This window comes from Perca flavescens, chromosome 14 (assembly GCF_004354835.1).
Source record: "Perca flavescens isolate YP-PL-M2 chromosome 14, PFLA_1.0, whole genome shotgun sequence".
Taxonomy (NCBI): domain Eukaryota; kingdom Metazoa; phylum Chordata; class Actinopteri; order Perciformes; family Percidae; genus Perca; species Perca flavescens.
In genome coordinates, this window is record NC_041344.1 from 6,064,922 (window position 1) to 6,084,021 (window position 19,100).

At 41.4% G+C, this 19,100-nt stretch overlaps 1 long non-coding RNA gene and 1 pseudogene across 1 annotated transcript in view; one reads left to right on the forward strand and one right to left on the reverse strand.

Moving 5' to 3' along the window:
• Window positions 1–19,100, forward strand: part of LOC114568633 (uncharacterized) — a 57,542-nt pseudogene that overhangs the window by 13,686 nt on the left and 24,756 nt on the right.
• LOC114568634 (uncharacterized) overlaps window positions 1–19,100 on the reverse strand; it is a 47,318-nt gene that overhangs the window by 4,205 nt on the left and 24,013 nt on the right. The window contains exon 7 of the long non-coding RNA XR_003694298.1: window positions 2,993–3,106. This is a non-coding gene — a long non-coding RNA (uncharacterized LOC114568634). The remainder of the gene's footprint in view (window positions 1–2,992; window positions 3,107–19,100) is intronic.

The window sequence follows — 19,100 nt, forward strand, 5'->3', positions numbered from 1 at the left end:
ATGTCGTCGGATAGCCCAGTTCGTTTGGGGCGGTGTGAAAGCTCATACGAACTCTGGAGCGAGTACCAAAACAACCAAACTCTGGTCCGCTTGAAACCGGGGGTCTTGGTTGGCTTCCAAGTGAACTGGAGTTTGGTTCACTTCAAGTGAGAACGCGATCCGACCCAAATACAGGAAGTGAACCTAAGACTTTACTAGCCTGCAATTTCAACCTTGCACACAATTCACGGACTTATATATGATTTAAGGGATAACTGTCACATCATCATCTCTCTCTCCCTGTCTGTCTCTCTCTCTCTCTCTCTCTCTCTCTCTCTCTCCCTTCATTCACTCGCTGTCTGTCATATTGTTTGCCTTCTTCTTAAATATTAGGCTACGTTCACACCGCAAGTCTTAATGCCTGATTCTGATTTTTTGCTCAGATCCGATTTTGTCTGTTCACATTACCTTTTAAAACGTGGCCTATATCAGATTCCAGTGTGAACTGTTTGCGGTTTTGAACTGACCCGCATGCGCAAAAGAACAATAACAATGACATCAGACGCAGCACGCTGTTGCGCTAAAGTTAGGGAGGTTATGGAGGAAGTCAGCATTTTTATTTATTATTCAGCTTTTATTTTTTTTATTTTGTATTAAAATGTTTGTGTAATGGCAGCCATAACATTAATGCACAGGTGCTGAGGAGGAGAAGACTGAAGAGAAAGAGAGACAAATTTGCGGGGTTATGGCTGCAGCTTCACTAAAGAGGTCTGTGTGACCGGCCTGCCAATTTGCACGTCAGGACCGCTACGGGCCTCCGCCACTCTGGCTTCGCCCTCGCACACGCTCCACCTCCCCGGCGGTGCGGCGACTCGGGCCGGTGGTGCGCCCGACCCCGAGGGACCGGGATCCCACCTTCACTTTCATTGCACCACGGGGCGACCCCGACTTGCAAGCGCGTTAAACTCCTTGGTCCGTGTTTACAGGCGGGTCGGAGGGGGGGGGTTGCTGACATCATCTTTTTACGTGAGCCAATCCCCGCCCTGGCGATGCGACGCGCGGTTGGGGAACACTGAGGACAGTCCGCCCCGGTTAACAGCCGCACTGGAAGCAGGGGGCCCCGCCCCTCCCCGCGGGGAGAGTGGGCGCCTTGGCTGTTCACACTGCGGTCACATTGAAAAAAATCAGATCTGGGTCGGATTCAGGACCACATGTGGAAGTGGCCTGAATCTGATCTGAAAAAATCAGATCTGGGCTAGATTTGAGTGTTCACACTACTTCTGAAGAAGCCTGACCTGGTCACTTGACCCCAATTTGGGCCACTTTGGCCTGCAGTCTGAACGTAGCCTTAGAAACACTAAAGCAGAACCAGAAAACCCAAGACGTTGTTTCTGAGACCAGAAGTGTCGGCGAGTTCCACTCGGATATTCTGTCCAATAGACCAGCGAACCGTTTCAACTGCGCGACATTTGTTTTTACAATGTTTGGCGTGTTTGACAAAGTGCAGCGTGAATGCTGACCAAACCAAATTTCAAATGCAACAATGTTGCAACTTCACCCTCGAATCGCACCGAGTCTACTGAACTATAGGTGTGAAAGAGCCCTAAGATGCTCATCACCGGTTGCGTAAAGTTTGAAATCATTTAAACAATTTGACTTTTTCCTATTTTACCGCAAGTAAAAAAAAAAAGCTGTGAAAATAAGAAAGAAGTAAAGGATTTAGTCAACTCTGAGTGGAAATCATGAATATTTTGTTCACGTTTCAACCCCAAAGCCCTTAATTAACAGATTTCCTGCTTCAGAACGGCCGTTATACAGCATCGGATGGCTCAATGAGCAGTAATATTACTACTGAGGTTAGGCGCTCGCCCACAATTTACATGCTCATAGTGCTGAACGTGCTGAATTAGACAAAAAGATTAAATGACACGAAAATATGAAAACTATTACGTTGTTCTTCCAAACATTGCCTCATGACATTCAGCTGTGCAGATTTACTGTCATCAAACATCAATATAGGATACTAATAATGAAATCTATACATTAGGCAGGCGTTTGTTTGTCAATGTTGGTGCCATCTGAGATGTAATCTGATCCATCAGTCTGCAAGTGTAGTGTTGTTTTGGCTTCTGTGTTTCAGTTGGAAACAGCGACAGAGAGTAAAGAAGAGACTCACAGTCTGGCAGACAGCAGCTCCATTTCCACCTAAATAAACACAGGTTGGATAATGCATCTGATGTGACACTTGGCCCGTGCGGTCATACGTGAATGCTACACGATCAGAGCGGAGTCCTGCCGGTTTTATTTTTAGCCAAAATCGATTAGGCCAGTAATGGAAAAAGAAGGCGATGCTTCCTTCAGGCTCTTTTTTTTTTGTGTCTCGTCTCCTCATTTCCCCTCTAAATTAAAATCACAATGTCTCTGTGCCCACGTCCCTGCTCCAGCTTCTCAACATGGAAGCCTGAAGCGGCCGTGCCCCATGAATCTTTAGTAGGGATGTGACAAGCTGCTTGGAAAGTAACTAAAAGCTGCACCGGGCATTTTCACATTTTTCGAAATGGCACTCAAGAGGTAACGGCTTGAATTTCAGTACTCAAAAGTTCTGTAAGGTGGCGTCAGTAAACACAGCACCCAGCCCAATAGTTCCTGCTCAACTGGTCTGCGTCGTTTTATACAAATGAAATAGGAGACTTTATTTTTAGAATTGCACATTTAGGCGGCGCTTCAACAACACGACGTATTGGCCATGAATGAGTAAATAAAACTTTACACTCCATCTTCTCTACACAGCCCTAATATTCTCTAACAGTTGTTCTAATTAAGCTAAACTATTAACAATTTACCACTCCATTGTGCTTTTTCTTCTCCGTCGATTGTGTTTGAGGTATCACCTTACACAGGACAACCCTCCTCCCTCCCCAACTCCAGAGTATTGACTGAAGTATGTTGCCTCTCCTGACGGACCGACTGACACAAGTAGCGTGTGTGTGTGTGTGAAGAAAAACATACATACACTTTTGTAGATGGATTGCGTGATCTAGCCAGCCAAGTCAGAGGGTGATGGATACACAGAGTGAGGCATCTGGTCAATATTTTTGATTGATAGGTGGCCATGAGCATCTCTGACCTGAAGGGCAGGGAGAAAAAATACTGTTCAATATCCAACAGTTCCACAACAAAAAATCTATTCATCTTATTTAATAATAATAATAAAAAAAAAAAAAACTGTGCCCAGACTACAGCATACTGTATAATCCATTTCCAGTACTATGCAGACACTTGTGACTGGAATTGGCCAACAGATCGGTGCAATTTGAGCTTTAACAGCCTCCTCTTGTAGTTTCCCACTTTCCACCAGAGTTTGGAGCCTGGCTGCAGAGATTTGCTCCCATGCTCATCCCTTAAACACATTAGTGAGGTGATGTTGGGCGATAGTCTGACTCGTTCCAGTTTATCCAAAAGGATGGTGTTGAGGTCAGAGCTCTGTGCAGGCCAGTCAAGTTCTTCCACACCAAACTGAGAAAACCATTTCTTTGTGGAGCTGGCTTTGTGCACGGGGGGGTGGGGGTATTGGTCATTGTCATGTTGGAACAGGAACGGGCCAAACGCAAACTGTTGTTACAAAGTTGCACATCTCCCTATGTCTCCTACAGTAATAATCCATGTTGGAAAGCAGTGTTTGTTTATAGAAACCCCACAAAATTGCTCAGCCATCAGCATAGACTGTGAGTCTTCTTAAGCTGCTTGCCTGGATAAAGCTTTACTGTTTTTTTTTTCTTCTTTCTTTCGAAATTACAGTATGCCTTGAGGAAAGCAGAACAGCAAGCTGAAACATCAATTTATGAAGACAAATTTACTAAAACTGCATTTTCTCCCCCGGGTGTGGAAGTGTCTTCACAGGACCCCACACTAAGAAAAAGATCAAATCAAATTACAGGAGGTTGAACTAGAAACCACACAGGTTTAGGAAAAGAAGAAAGCGACGGTTGGGTTTAGGAAATGTGACACGCGGGACACGATCCACGGCCTCCTTGGTGAAAGTCCTGCGTTTGACCCATCCAGCACCAACCTCCCAACGCGGATTTTCGCCCTTTCATACTACTCGCTACAGCGTCAATACACACACAATCGCAAGGTAACGTAAGTCAATGGAGGCCAAACGGCGTTGATAAACACGCTAAAAAGCGAGTATGCGTCTTGATAACACGCCAAAAATGGCATACGAATTGGCGTGTCATACACACGCCACTTCTAGAGATCAGTCTGCGAATTGTACCAACACAGCTTCTGTCAGCGTGAAGATGTAGCTGTAGATCGAAAAGTTCTTCTAGTTCAAGTGAAGTCCTTTTCATGGCAGGGTTATTATAGTAAACTAAACTAAAACGAAATTAAGCAGGGAAAAATAGTTCTAGTTAACAAAAACTAAGTTGAAACCATATACCCAGGTTAAAAAATAAATACAAGTAAAATAAAAGTGAAATAAATATGACCGTAATTCATTTCAAATATATCTATATATCTGTAAATATAACAGATTGAATAAGATTGAGAAACATTGTGTTTTTTTGGGGATAACTAAGGACATCAAGTACCAAACAGAAACCTCCTGAAGCTTGAGGGAATATAGGGTAGCCCAAGATAATAAATGCTAGACACACACACACACACACACACACACACACACACACACACACACACACACACACACACAGTCAGACAAAAAATGAACGGATGGATGGATGAAGGTATTACCCCGACAAGCCATAGTGAGCAGGACTCCCTTAGTGTTGGGTGTCGGCGCAGAGCGTCTGCTGAAGCGGAGGTGAGTCAGACTCCCGACTTCACTTCAGATCACTGTCACAGGCCATGTGTCGTGTCACCTCACACACGCACGCACGCAAGCACGCACGCACGCACGCACGCACGCACGCACGCACGCACACTGCCCAGAGTGATGGTAGCAGACAGGCGAGGGCCTGCTAGAGAGAGTTGTCAGGACCTATTGTCCCTCACTTGTGTATTTGTGTGTGTGTGAGTCTGCGTCGGTGTGTGTGTGAGTCTGGTTCGATGTGCGTGTGTGTGAATCTGCGGCCATGTGTTGTGCAGCGTGTTGTGGAAATGGCTTGTTCGTGGCAGCTTCCTCTTTTCCGCCCTGCTGATCACCTTTATGTTCCTTTTTCCTTTTCTCCTCTCTGACGTCCACCCCTCCTCAGGGCCGGTTCTAGTCCTTTGGTTGCCCTAGGCGAGATTGAGTTTTGCACCCCCCCCACTAGTCTTGCATTGCCAGATCTCCACAGCGCTGTGTCAGCGATACAGTAGAAATGTATATTCATTTGAGTTTCTAGCTTCCATGTAAGTTAGACGGCACCAACATTTGGTCTAATCATAACTGGTCTGGCAACCCAGAGGCCAGTGTTTTGTTTCCAGATTTGTGTGCATGGTGACTTATACTTGGGGGGTCTTGGGGTCCACCCCCTGAACATTTTGAGCATTAAATACTTAATTTCCTGCATTCTGGTGAATTTTTATGCACTTATTTTTGTTATCCTTTTTCTGAAACAATTTATACTGGAAATATCTTTATCTAAAAGGAAACATAGATTACAATCCAAATATAAAAACATAATGGAATATATTGCAGTAAGGCTCTCAGGCATTCTGTATTGCTTTTAACTATTTATTCTCCTGTAGATCGACTTTTCTAAATATATCTGAGTCACTAGGCATCATTTACTCTTCCCACTTTTGCTTCTTTTTTTGAGGAAGTAACCTCCTTAAATGTGCATATTAAAATTATTCACCTAAATGATACATGAATTCATTTTAATGAATTAATAAACTCCTGGACTGTAATATTTCAGATGTGTTTGAGCAAGATTTCTGCTCATGTTCAAAACTTTGTGCACATTCAAAATACAGTATATCTCCTCTGTGTTCTCTGAGGTTTGGAGGAGTTGTGATATTTTGAGAAAAATAAAGTGATAATACAATAAGCTATTACAAGAATAAAGTCACTGTATTTCAGAAAATAATCCACCTGGACCATAGTCTGCTGTGCAGTATGTGATATCTCTGCTGAGACGGTAGATCTCAGACCTCCTGACAGACTCAGAGCCCTGTTTGGGACGCTGGTCTCTGAATGAGACAGTTTAGGGAAGTGGCTGTAGGCTACGCTGCTCTACATCGGAGGTGGAAACACAAAACTACGCAGAAATAGGGACACATCTGCTGCAGCATGTCCACAGCAGAGCGCGTCCATAGTCCTGGATCCTCTGGCAAAAACTGGTCTGCACTGCTCTGCCTACTTTCCAGTTCCTCATCTCTCATTTCCACACTGTCCTCAGAGCTCCCTGCTGTCTTCACTCCCATCATCCTCAATCACATCTTCTCCATCATCTTTCTCTATGAAGGATACATCTGATATTAACCTCTTATCCTAACTGTAACCTAATATAATAAAACACACTAACATGTTAGTGTTACTAAACACCTTTCAGTCAAAATAGCTAAACATGGTTTGCTTTAATTTTGATATAAGCTCACCTTGTCTCAATCCAAAGAGGAGGATGAGGGGTCTGTTGCTACTCCACTCCCTGGTGGGACAGTTTCTGAAACTGAGGGCCATGTGTTCCACAATGTTAACATCTGCTTCTACTGAATCTGACATAACTATAATGTTGACATGATATGTATCTACCGAAGAGCTACCAAGCTACCTATGACACTGACTAGCCTATTACTGCTAATTATAGACATTATAGCCTATTAATTTAAAATTAAACATGTTTTAAATGAGGCTATTACAATGGTCTGTTGTATGCAAACAGCATTGTTAGTGTTTATGTATTTAGCCTTTACCTCAGATTACAAGTATAACCAAATGATCAAGTGTATGTTCTGCTCTTTATATGGGTTGTCTCAGTCACGGAGATATTCAAGCAGTTTAGCACCATGGATTTCGTTTTTTAGTTTGTGCTCACCTTTCTTTGAAAAGAAGTCAGTTACCAATTGTTTCCCCTCCTTTCGTTTTCTCTCCTCCTCCTCCTGTCTTTCCTTTCTTTTTGGTAGCCTGATTTTGCTTTCTTTGAGAAAGACATTTCTACAGCAGAAGTTTGCGCTCCACCAGATGCTCAACTAACATAAACAAAATGCGTGCAGATGGACTAAACCATTTGGCGCATTAGCAAGGGGGGGTGAGACCTTTTTGTATACAAAATGTAGTGGGTCAATCAACCAAGTTATTCAGCCAATACACTAACTTTACATTTCATCTGATATGCATTATGAAATGTTATTAGGAAATAAAAATATCCAGGTAAAATAAAATATATTCCAGACTTTTCAAGGGCCCTCTCTCCCATTGGGCCCTGGTAATCAGTATTGGTTTTACCCCCGGTCCGATGCCTCTGGTGTCTGTGCCGCTGCTCGTCTCTATTTATCCAGAGAGTGGACATTAAGCGACGCACAGGTCTGCTTCAGAGCTCCGTGTGTTTGAGTCTGACCTGAGACGGGAAACGTTGCGTAATGAAAGGTTGACAAGTAAACGTGTGGCTGAGGGGGCGCCCAAGGATGATCATACTTAATAAACACGTTTTATTTTGCTTGTCGTTCTAATTCTATTAATGGGAAGTAGACCTAAGGGCGACACGGCGCCCCCAACACATTTGACGCCCTAGGCAATCGCCTTGGTCGCCTATAGCAATCGCCGGCCCTGCCCCTCCTCTTCCTGGAATACATAACCCTGAATTTAAACTCGCAGCTAGACAATCAAGTTATCTCCTCTCCCTAATTTCCTTTTTTCATTCCTTTCCATCTTCATTACCGTCCTTGCCTGTGCTTCATCCCTCACTCCCTCTCCCACCTGTGTCCCAGCGGTGCAGTAATGCAGCTGTATTAGTCCTTATGGAGCACTTAAATCAAGGCAGTACTTCAAATGTAAAGCATTTTCTGGCACAAATCCAACTTTTCAATCTCTTTGTCCCCTCCTCCGCTGGTGCTGTTTCACCATTCTCTCTTTTTTTTTTCTTGCTCTCTCTTTGATCTTAAATAACCTGCAAAGTTAAAGCTGGACTAGTTTATATCGTACTCAAATGACAGCAAGGACATTTATGTTCACCAAAACGATCGGGTCTGTGTTGCTCTCAAAGAAAACCAAACAATGTGCTCAAACAGCGCTGAGACAATCTGAAAACAAAACTGAAAAATGAATTAACAACCTTGAAAACAAGTTGTTTGATGAGGTCAAAGGTGGTGGGTGGGGGTGTGGCCTTGACCAACTGCCACTTTGCTCGTTTGAAAGCCATGATGTCTCTCTCTCATGGGGGGGCCAAATTCTCTGGGCGGGCAAAGCAGAGAAAGGGGAGGTAACCTTGCTCCTTATGACCTCATAAGGAGAAGATTCCAGATCGGCCCATCTGAGCTTTCATTTTCTCAAAGGCAGAGCAGGACACCCAGGGCTCGGTTTACACCTATCACCATTTCTAGTCACTGGAGGACCATAGGCAGGCTGGGAAAAACTCATATTAATGTTAAAAAACCTAATAAAGTGACATTTTCATGCCATGGGACCTTTAAACAACAAAAAGCGGGGTTTGTAACTGCCTTCTAGAATGACGCATACACGTTTTCTGATATAACATGCTAGAATACATCCTTTATCAGTCCCATCCAAAACCAAGACAGATCAATGTTGCTATGGTTAAGGTGTGGTTAGGTTTAAGGTATGATTGGGTAAAATATGTACTTCATTAAGGTTAGGGAATCTTTGTCATCATGGTTAACAGAAATCAACGTTAGTTGTGGATAGAAAATGGGAAAGGAACAGCGGCCAGCTGTATCAAAATCCATCGTTTTATTGGCCCAGCCATATATATGTAAAACATTGACCTCCTTTCTGCGTGGACTTTGTTGCTCTACAGTCTATATCGACGAAGAATCATTTAGGGGGTTGCTCCAGTCCCGTCGGAAGATCTCCCGGATGTCCATCATTTTCAGCCGGATGTCCCATACTTTCCGCTTTCTTTGTGTTGGCGTTCTAAACTCCGGTGGATTTCTGAGGACTATGGTTAACTGCTCCTCAGATCTCTGCAGGCTAAATCCAGACAGCTAGCTAGACTATCTGTCCAATCTGAGTTTTCTGTTGCACGACTAAAACAACTTTTGAACGTACACATGTTCCACCAAAACAAGTTCCTTCCCAAGGCTATTTAGCAGAGGCACCGTCATTGCGTCCGGCGCTTTGCGCCACCCAAGACAGTTGTGATTGGTTTAACAAATGCCAATGAACCAGAGCACGTCTTTCTCCTATCAGAGTGCTGTGTGGACTAGCAGGACCCTCCTCTGCACTGCTGTGGAGAAGCGTCTGGTATATGTCACACAGTTTCCTACTGTCAGACCAGAATCAAAAGTCCTAAAGCAACTGGCGGGCTTGGTCACTTGAAGGTAAACATTTGTTTTGGGCCATTTGCTAAAACAAATGATTCTGTCGTTTTTCTTTGGAGAATATGGAAAATAACAAGTTGCAGTTCCTAACACCAGATGTGAGAGGCAACAGATAACAATGATGCTTCATAAATGTTCTGTTTTGGTGACAGTTTGGATTTTTTGCTTTCTGGTTTTAATTCCTAACTTTTAGGTTTTATTTCCTAGCTTCCTGTGAGCAGAGCGATGACCATGCAGTGCAGCGAGTGGAGACGGGACTGTCTTCTCTACTGCTGCTCCTCCTCATTTTAGTTTCATTTTCAGATATAAAACAGGTGCAATTCTACATCAATTACTTTTCTGGTGTACCCTTGAAGACAGATTAAAATAAAGTTGCGTAAATCTCTCTTTCAAAGACAAATGTGAGTATATTTCATCGGTTCAGAAGTAAATAACACAACTGCGTCGCCAAAAGTGCCGAGCAGATTGACTGAGGCAAACTCTGTTCTTGGCTAAATGAAGCGTTCAGCTCCAGCAGGCCATTTGGCAGGCAGCGCTTCTCCTTTATACTTTAATGTCTCAAATTCATTTCCCTGAGATCTTCAGCGTTGGTGCCAAACAGATTAGAGGGTGCAGCACCAACGTAGACACCGATGGCCTGGTAATCTGCAGACTACAGGAGAATAGCCCGAGGAAAACGTATCAGAGGCTTTTCTAAGGACAGCAGCAATCAATCCAAACAAAAACTGTTGGTTGGAAGCGTTACAATGGAAACCTAAGAAACTAATTTCATTTTTTTTAAAGTTTGTTTTGTTTCTTTTGAAATGTTACATTTCCAAACATATATCTCAATATATTGACTCAGTAGCTCAGAATATAAACAAAGAATATCAAAGTAATGAGAAACTATAAAATATTGACTTAAAATCTCAATATATTAACTTCTCCACACCGGCGTGCAAAGTATAACTTTGTATTATGAGTCTGGAGATCCTTTTTTCTTGTTGAAGGGGAAATCTATTAATTTTGACACATTTGTTTCTACTGTTTAAACTGAATTTTATTAATGTTGATAGAGTTTGGATGCTTTCAACGGTTTGTTCAAATTCAAATTCTGCATTAGCAAAACACAAAAAAATGTATAAAATGATAAATCTTTACCCGGACAAGTGACTTTTGTTCATGGACAAGTGAAATGTAAATGTACTTGTTCGAAAGACAAGTGCCTCAAAAAGTTAATGTCAAGCCCTGCATAACCAAATTGATTACCACAGTAAATCATCACTCATGAGCTATTTTACTATAATGGAAATCACAGCTCTTAATTATTTTGAAATCTACATGACTGTGAAGAACATCTACGGTTATGAAGAAGGCCTTCTGTTTGTATCTGATGGTCTTTTTTTTTTTGGACTCCACTGCAGAGACTTTAGTTACGTGCACAAACACAAATGACCTTTCACTCAAAGGCCAGTAGCCTCACACACACTGTACCAAACCACCACACGCTCACAGCTTCACAGTCTAACAAGCAAACATTACACTGCAGCCTCCCAAAACACGATTTATAATCAGACTCTGAATCTGATTAATTACCAAGTACAATGAACGAACAAGAATTAGCATCTTTCACATCAGAGTTATGCTGAGTTATGGCCCCCAGCCCAACAAAATGACACCAGACCCAACACTCGTTTCTGGGAAAAATCCTATACTGCACAATAATTGATGTGCTTTGATTATTAATCTGAGAACATTTTGATAATTAATTAATCATTTTAGAGTAAAAATTCCATAGTTTAATTCCATCCTTTCTTTGTCAGAAGTGACTTCAAACAGAATACTTTGGGGTTTTGCATTCAATAATTGAGACAGAGCAGGTTAATTGACAATGACATGAACTGAAGTTGCAGTCTTAGATGTTTTAAAAGCATGAGAGGAGCATAACATGTTTTTGAATCTATCAGGATACACATAAACTGATGTTAGACTTGTTTCCCGTATAATTTTAAAGCAAAAAATAACTGCAAATATCCATTGCGGTGTTTCCCCTATTTTCATTCTGCAGCCCCTGTCTGTGGTTAGTTCATGTCTGTAATAACAGTAGGACAGCAGAGTGTCAGTTTAACAGGTGAAGTGAAGATAATGTGGTGGGTAGTCTACCGATTACAATCAGGCTTGGTCGTGAGCGACACGCTAACGTGCTGACAGATTTGACATTTTTGTGTTTTAAGCTAAGCTACAAGTAGACCAGGGGCAGGGCTAAAAAGGGGGGCATGGGGTGGCATTATTTAGCGGAATTACATTGTGTTGTTCTATCCTTTCCAATATTTCCTATATTTCTAAACAGATTTTCTATGCTGTATTCTGATAAAATGTCCCACCCCTCAGTTTTGTGTGGAGTGAGCACTACACTCCATTTAAAAAGTAGCCTTTTAAATGCTACATTGCTTGTCAGCAACCGGCCATACAGTAACTTAAGAGGCAATTTGGCCTTGTATGCTCTGATTAATTTGGCATGCAGTTAACACACCAGTCATGGTTTTGTTTTCACGAAAACTCAACTCCTGGCATTTTGCTCCTGGCAGTGACGGACTGACCATCTGGAATTTGGGCAAATGCCAGAAGGGCCGGCCCCCGTATGGACCCCTATGGGCCACTACTGATAATTTGTAAGTTAATTTATGCATGCAGCCACAAATATTCAAGATTGTACTGCGGCAAGGTGCGTGGAAAGATTCACTCGGAAGGCAGAGTTACTAATTTCCAAGCTAGGTTACTGACAAAAAATAGGGCCGGTGTGTTGCAAATGCCAGGGCCGTTTTTTGATCCCAGTCCGTCACTGGCTCATGGAGTTCTTCACCACGGTTATAAAAGAAGGAAATAACGGGAGTAACCGGCAAACCAAAGCGCTGTACGGTGGATCTAGTTTACGCCGATGAGAATAGTGGTTTGTGTGGATTTCCAAAAATAAACAGATATGTAAAGAAACTTTAAAGTGTTAGTACAGTGCAGAATTGGTAAGCCAGAGTGTAAATGGTCATTAGGTCGCCTGACTCTGAGTGACAGTAATGGCTGCATTTCCTCCAGGTTCTGCCGGGTAAATGTCCATCAAATGTGATCCATGATCCTGCTAGCTGTTTGGAGTCAGACTTGTGAGTCCGAACAGCTGTTTTACAGGATGCTGCTGTGGGCGTCATTTTAGTTTCTTTCTTTTTAAAGATTCTTTCATTTCTTTTCCCCATAGTCTCCTCTTGTATCGCTGAGGCTTTGTTTCTCTTCTTGTGTGATATAATGCATGCAAACTTCATCTTACTAGTATGCTATCAAATTGATCGCAGTATATAATGAAACATTGTTGTCTTTGTTTCTTTGATTTGGGTTATTCCTATATGTTTTGGCAAATTAGAAAAATTTTACTTTTTCTGATTTGCTGACAGATTTGTCATGGTAGTTGGTGTCAAGTAGACGTAACATGCATCACAGTGATCACCGGCTAGTGTTTTTTTTTTATTCACTACATATATCTGTCCTTCCCTCCTCCTGCTTCTCCTTTCGTCTTCCACGCCTCCTCCTTTTCTTATCTTTCCAGCTTTTTGCTTTCTTATTCTCCCAGCAGCCCTTGCTGTTCTCTCCTCGACATACCCTCCGCCCTGTGGTTTTGAGCTTCGATCAGTCTCTCTGTTTTGTTCCCCTCTTCAATATTTCCCCCTCTCTGCTTTTTTTTTGAGAGCCCTTAGCTTCCCTCTGTGTCTCTCTCACCCTCTCCTTTCTCCCCTGTGGCTCCGGCAGGGAGCTCCATCAACTCCAGAGGTCTCTGGTGTGCGTGCATGTGTGTGTGTGTGGTTGACTTGCTTGTGTATGTGTATGAGTTTGTATGTGCCTCCATGAGTGTGGGTGTGTTGTGAGGAGTAAATGGCCTCCAGGATCCCCTGGGTCGCATCTCAAATGTACTCACAGAGAGCCGAGTCATGACTAAGGCTGCATGCCTTTCATTAACAGAGAGAGAGAGAGAGAGAGAGAGAGAGAGAGAGAGAGAGAGCATGTCTAATAAGTTGAATCACTCACTCTCAGAAATGTCCTTCACCCAAAGTACTGGGTCAGGCCTGAAAAATGTGTCATGAAACGTGTACATGTATGTGCGTTATGTACACAAGTATTAATTTGAGGGTGTTGGTCAACTCAAGTGTTCAGGAATCACCAGACAAATCGGACAACTTTTGATAAACTCTGATTATATCATCTTCTAAGATTATAATACTAAACAGTTTGAAAGGAGGAGGACCTCCTTCATGTGATACTCTTACACTGTCATACATTGTCTGTCATTTTTAAACTACATTTAGTAGACATTTTCTGTTGTGATTTTCCCTGCTGTGTCAAGTTTGATGTTCAGTCATTGTTTTTACACAGCATTTAGTGTATATATTTTTTTCGGTTTAGACAGTTTTAGACACTAGCAGCATTTTAGAGATTATATACTTGTTGGAATTATTTTTTTTTTCTTTCCAAATGGATACAAAGCATTTTGGAATCAAGCCTTTTAGCTCAACAGTCGGTTCTTTTACTAAACAAATCAATTGCTTGGATCGACTTCTGGTACGGAGCTGTCATTTCTAGTCCCTTGATGTAAAGTACAACATCTTCAACCGTATAATCTACCACTGAAGAGTGACGGCGACTCCCCCTCCTCTCCCCACCCCCACCCTCTGCCTAGAAGGGTTTATTGATATCGATTTGGATGGAAGGCTTCAGTCTCCATTGAAGGGAGTACGAAGGCTGAGGTATTTTTAGGCGCTGACGAGTCTTTTCAGCGGGGGCGGGACCTGGCAGAGAGCACCAAATCAATGCGGACGGCATCGATGAGGATGTAGAGCCTATATGTTGAGAATACAATACATAAGAAATATCGGCTCTTAGTGCGAAGAAGACCAATAAGTGAGTCCAGGCTGCCGTATTGATTTCAGCAGTTAAATCCACTTCAATCAGCCTTTCATCAAAATGGACATGAAAGAGAGGTGTATGAGAGGCTATAGGAGGATTTTTAAGCTTTGAACAATGATGAAAGTGTAGAAACATCAAGATTATTCCCTCTTGAAACAATCTTGGAGTGATATTCAACTACTTAGGCAATTTTTCAACATAAGCACCCTCATCTTGACTTCGCCTGTATGTAGCCATAGTAGGACTTATTTCAAAAACGTATATATTAGTGCTGTCAAACGATTAAACAAAGTATTTAATCGCGATTAATCGCATTAATGTCATAGTTAACTCGCAATTAATCGCACACTTTTATCTATTCTAAATGTCCCTTGATTTCTTTTTGTCCCATTATTTTTTCTCATTTTAATGTTCTTATCAACATGGAAAAGTGGATCGGCTTGCTTTGTGCTTCTGTCGCCTGGCTTTGACGAGGGGGGGTTGAGAATTCGCGTCAGCTGTGTGCTTGGCCATCAAGTGGTATTTCAGACAGGACGTGCTGCGATGATAGCTCAGTTCACAACGACAAAACACACAGATCACTTTGGTCTTCCATTCAGAATCTTAAAAAAACTACAAAGTTTACTGGGCGAAAAAGAACGTTAATCTCGCGATAAAAAAATTGACGCCGTTAAAATGGGTTTGCATTAACGCAATTAATAATGCGTTTAACTGACAGCACTATATATATATATATATATATCTCAGTGCTGTTTAACTATTGTATTTCATTCCCATGCATGCAGTCCACAATGATGAGTGTAGAATGCTCAAGATTATTCCCTCTTGAAACAATCTTGGAGTGATATTCAACAACTTAAGCCTTTTTGTACATAAGCACCCTCATCTTGACTTGTGTAATTTGTAGCTGAAGTTGGACTAATTTCAAAAACACTTGACTTTAAGTATTTTAGTGTCTCCTGCATTGTTTTGGATCCAACAGGGACTGTGAGGAAGAAAAGCAGCATTTTATCTCAGTTCTCACCACAAGATATTACAGATGTACTGTAGGTTTATAATTTCTGTTAACACGGGGGAGGCCTCTCCTTTCATGGCCACTTAAATCTAATACCCTTCAACCTCCCAGACCTCGCTGACTCATACAGGTCATGCTCCCCGTGTGCCAAGGCAAAGTGTGGATAAAAGTCTAATTTTAGCCGGGCAGTGTTATTACTGGACAGAGATTTCGTTTTCACTCACGCTAATGATGTAATAAAAGATGGTGATTCCAAGAAACGTGAGAAGTCGGAGGACGTTTACATGCAAGCTGCTGTCCTGGTTATGAGTCATATACTGTTTTTGTTGATATTTGGGATAGGATCATTACATGAAACACAATGTGAGAGAGACGTTTACACAAAGGAGAAACTCTTAAACATAGGTAAATAACTAAGTGTAAAAATGAGCAGTGAGAGCAGTGCATGTAGGGCTGATATGATTAATTAAAAAGTTATAATGACAATCTATCAATTATTCAAATCATTAATGCAGAAAAAAATGCCAAAGATTAGCTGCTTCGAGATTCTCAAATGTGAGGATTTGCTGCTTTTTTTCTGTTTTGTGTCATTATAAGTTGATAGGGGTCATTCCAAAAAAGTAATGTGAAGATGTGGACGTTTGCTAACTAAACAACGCGCCCATTCATCCAAAAGACAGGTGCTGTGTTAGGTGTTGAATGCTGCCAAATCAAAACGGGAAAGCATACGCGGTGGATGCCAGCTGGAACGAAGACAGAAAATAAGCTAATGGGCGAGCTTTTATAACCTTCAGGGCCCACAGACTGACCAGGTGAACCACAGCAGCGGACAACCCTCCCAAAGCTTATGAATCATACCAGGAGCAACAAGGACAGCTCAGCAGACAGAGTGGGAGACAAAATAGTTCTTCATACTGTATATCTCGGATTAAACTTCTCAAAGTTTCTGATCAGTGTCTGCTTCCTGTACCGGGTTGGTCATCTAAATAAGTCTGTCACCTCTGGAACGTCTTAATTAGGGCTGCACAATTAATCGCGATTTTATTGAAATCGCAATATGGACTAGTGCAATATTCAAATCGCAGGGGGGGTGCAATATTTGTTAAAGACAATGTATCGAACCACTCTGAATTAAGTACTGTGGTGCTGCAGAGACGTCCCGGCCTACAAATCGCATCCTACAGACTAAAGAAAATAATCTTAGTTTGGTACAGATCCTCGCAAAAATCACACTATAATCATTTTAATTTTAATATATTTCAATGAAAATGAGAATAATGATACAAAAATGATCATTCCCTCCAATATCGTGAATCATTCAAACATTAGTCAAATGAATCGCAATTAGAAATGTTCTTCCTATCATGCAGTCCTAGTCTCAATGATCAAAAACTGTCGAGAATGAACCCACTTTGGTATACAGTATTTGTTGTAGTTTAAGGCTGTATTCTGCCAGCAATGGAACATAAGCATGACAAACAATACTCATACAATCTTTTCTACACACAACAGGCATTAAACTTTCACTTTCAATGCAAAATGCCGATTAGAACTACCAATAAGAGGCTCAAACACAGGCAGAAGAAAAAAAAGAAAGTCAAAGTCAATGCAATTAAAGCAGAAAAAAAACCAACATGTATGGCTTGCTCTCCCACTTGCAGACAACATTAAGCAAATTCACCAAGACGTTTTACGTTTATTTAGAGCCAAGTTTTTAGGGTAAGTAAAGCAATAACTTCATATAATAATCCATTTCACTTCAATAAACACACTCATTCTTTCTTTTTCTAACCTCTTGATCTTTGGTTGCTTCCTCTTCACTTCCTCTTCCAACTTTACCTTCTTGGTTTGAGAATCCAACCATTGACCTTAGACTCAAAATCCAAACCGCTTTACTGTCTGAGCCACCACTGAAGCCGACTCCTTATCTCTCCACCGCTAACACACACACACCACATTAATCCTGTCATTTTTCTCCAGACTGAGTAGAAAGATCCATCTGTCTACACCATCTATAATTAAAGGGCTGCTCAATCACTGTGACAGAAATAATGTCTTCACATTTGACAAAAGCATACTTAAAAGTGCGTGGCCTGGCAAGTTTCAGGGACAAAACTGTCTTTCTCTCTCTGTCTGGCTTCTATCTGTTATTCCCATGAAATACATGTAAAGGATGTCAAAGATAACAAAGCACACAGCTGTGCTAAAACACAAAGTAGTTCTACATATCTCAGTCTAAAATCTAACTGAAACTGTACTAAACTCAGGCAACCCATTTACTTTGTCCGTGACAACTTTGACTGTTTACTTTGCACTGCATTACACAGCAGCATGTGTGCACCAGCAGCCAACGCCGGCCAGCAAAAAGTAAACAAGGAAGAGAGAAACAACATCCAATGTAGCATCGAAACGCTACGAGAACGAGAGACCCGAGGGACAAGGACAAACAGAAATGACTGTGATAACTTAACACTATTCTTTTGAAATAATTGTACCTCTGCATTAAAAGACAGCTAACAACGTGATTCTTCAGTTCCTACTGCTACAATAACTTTAGCATTTGTTGTATAAATAATTAAGCAACTTGAAAGAACAATTTAGTAATTCAACTATGAAGAAATTACTAATTATTAGGGTTGTCAAAATTGACATTTCAATAGTCATTCTACAAAAAAACACACTCAATATCACTGTGCAAGAGATAAATATGTTGTATATCTGATCAAAAATAGCTAATTTAATCATTTCATTATTTAAATGTGGGATTTTACGGCTGTGTGATTCAAATACTGTGGGTCTGGTTTTGTGCTCTTTATACGTGTAGGCTGTTTCCCCAGTTGGAAAAAACAGTGGAGCCAATCAGAGCTTTGTAGGATGATTACCGATGGGTCATCTCCCTGGCCAGAAAACGGCAACATAAAAACTGTGACAAGCTTGGATAAGATTGACACAGACGCACAGGTTGATGTGAGTCGACTTACAGATTGCTAGATGGCAGGTTACAGATATAAATTATTGTTACATTATGTTGCTAATAAATGTTTTAAATTTGACAATGTAGTGTGGTACATTGCGAACAAAGGTCAGATATTATATTGCATAAAAGTCTAGTCTAAAAATGGCATAGCAACCTGTGCTTTAAAGAAATAAATGTAAAATTCGCGGAATCGAATCGAACCGTGACCTTAGAATCGAAAATGTAATCGAATCGCGTTAAATCGACGCCATGGCTACATACGTAGGCACGCAGAGATACCGACGCTACGCCGGACCCTACGCTGTAGCCTGACGTGCACCTCTCAAAAACTCTAACTACACATCGCGGCGTCTTCTATTTTCACGATTACAATTATGTGTACCTATGTATATGTGTACTAGTTTGTATGTGCTTTTGTTTCTGCGGTCAGAGCGCTTTTCTAAACTATTGTTTGTAAAGGCGCTATACAAATAAAGTTTTTATTATTATTATTATTATTATTATTATAATTACATGTGCTTTCACAGGCTGCACTGAATAACCTCATTTACTTTGAAAGTCAGACTCAAAGTCATCATGCAAAAGAAGGAGAGGGTTAAGTCAGTCATGATCCTCGAAAAAAATCTTCAGGTTCTGGCTGGTCAACAGCCCGTTTTCCATTTTTTTCTTACCACTACATTATTAAAATAGCACTTTATTACTTTTGATAATGACTAACAGAGTGGCTTACCCTTTTCATCACCCTCAAATATTTCAGAATCATCT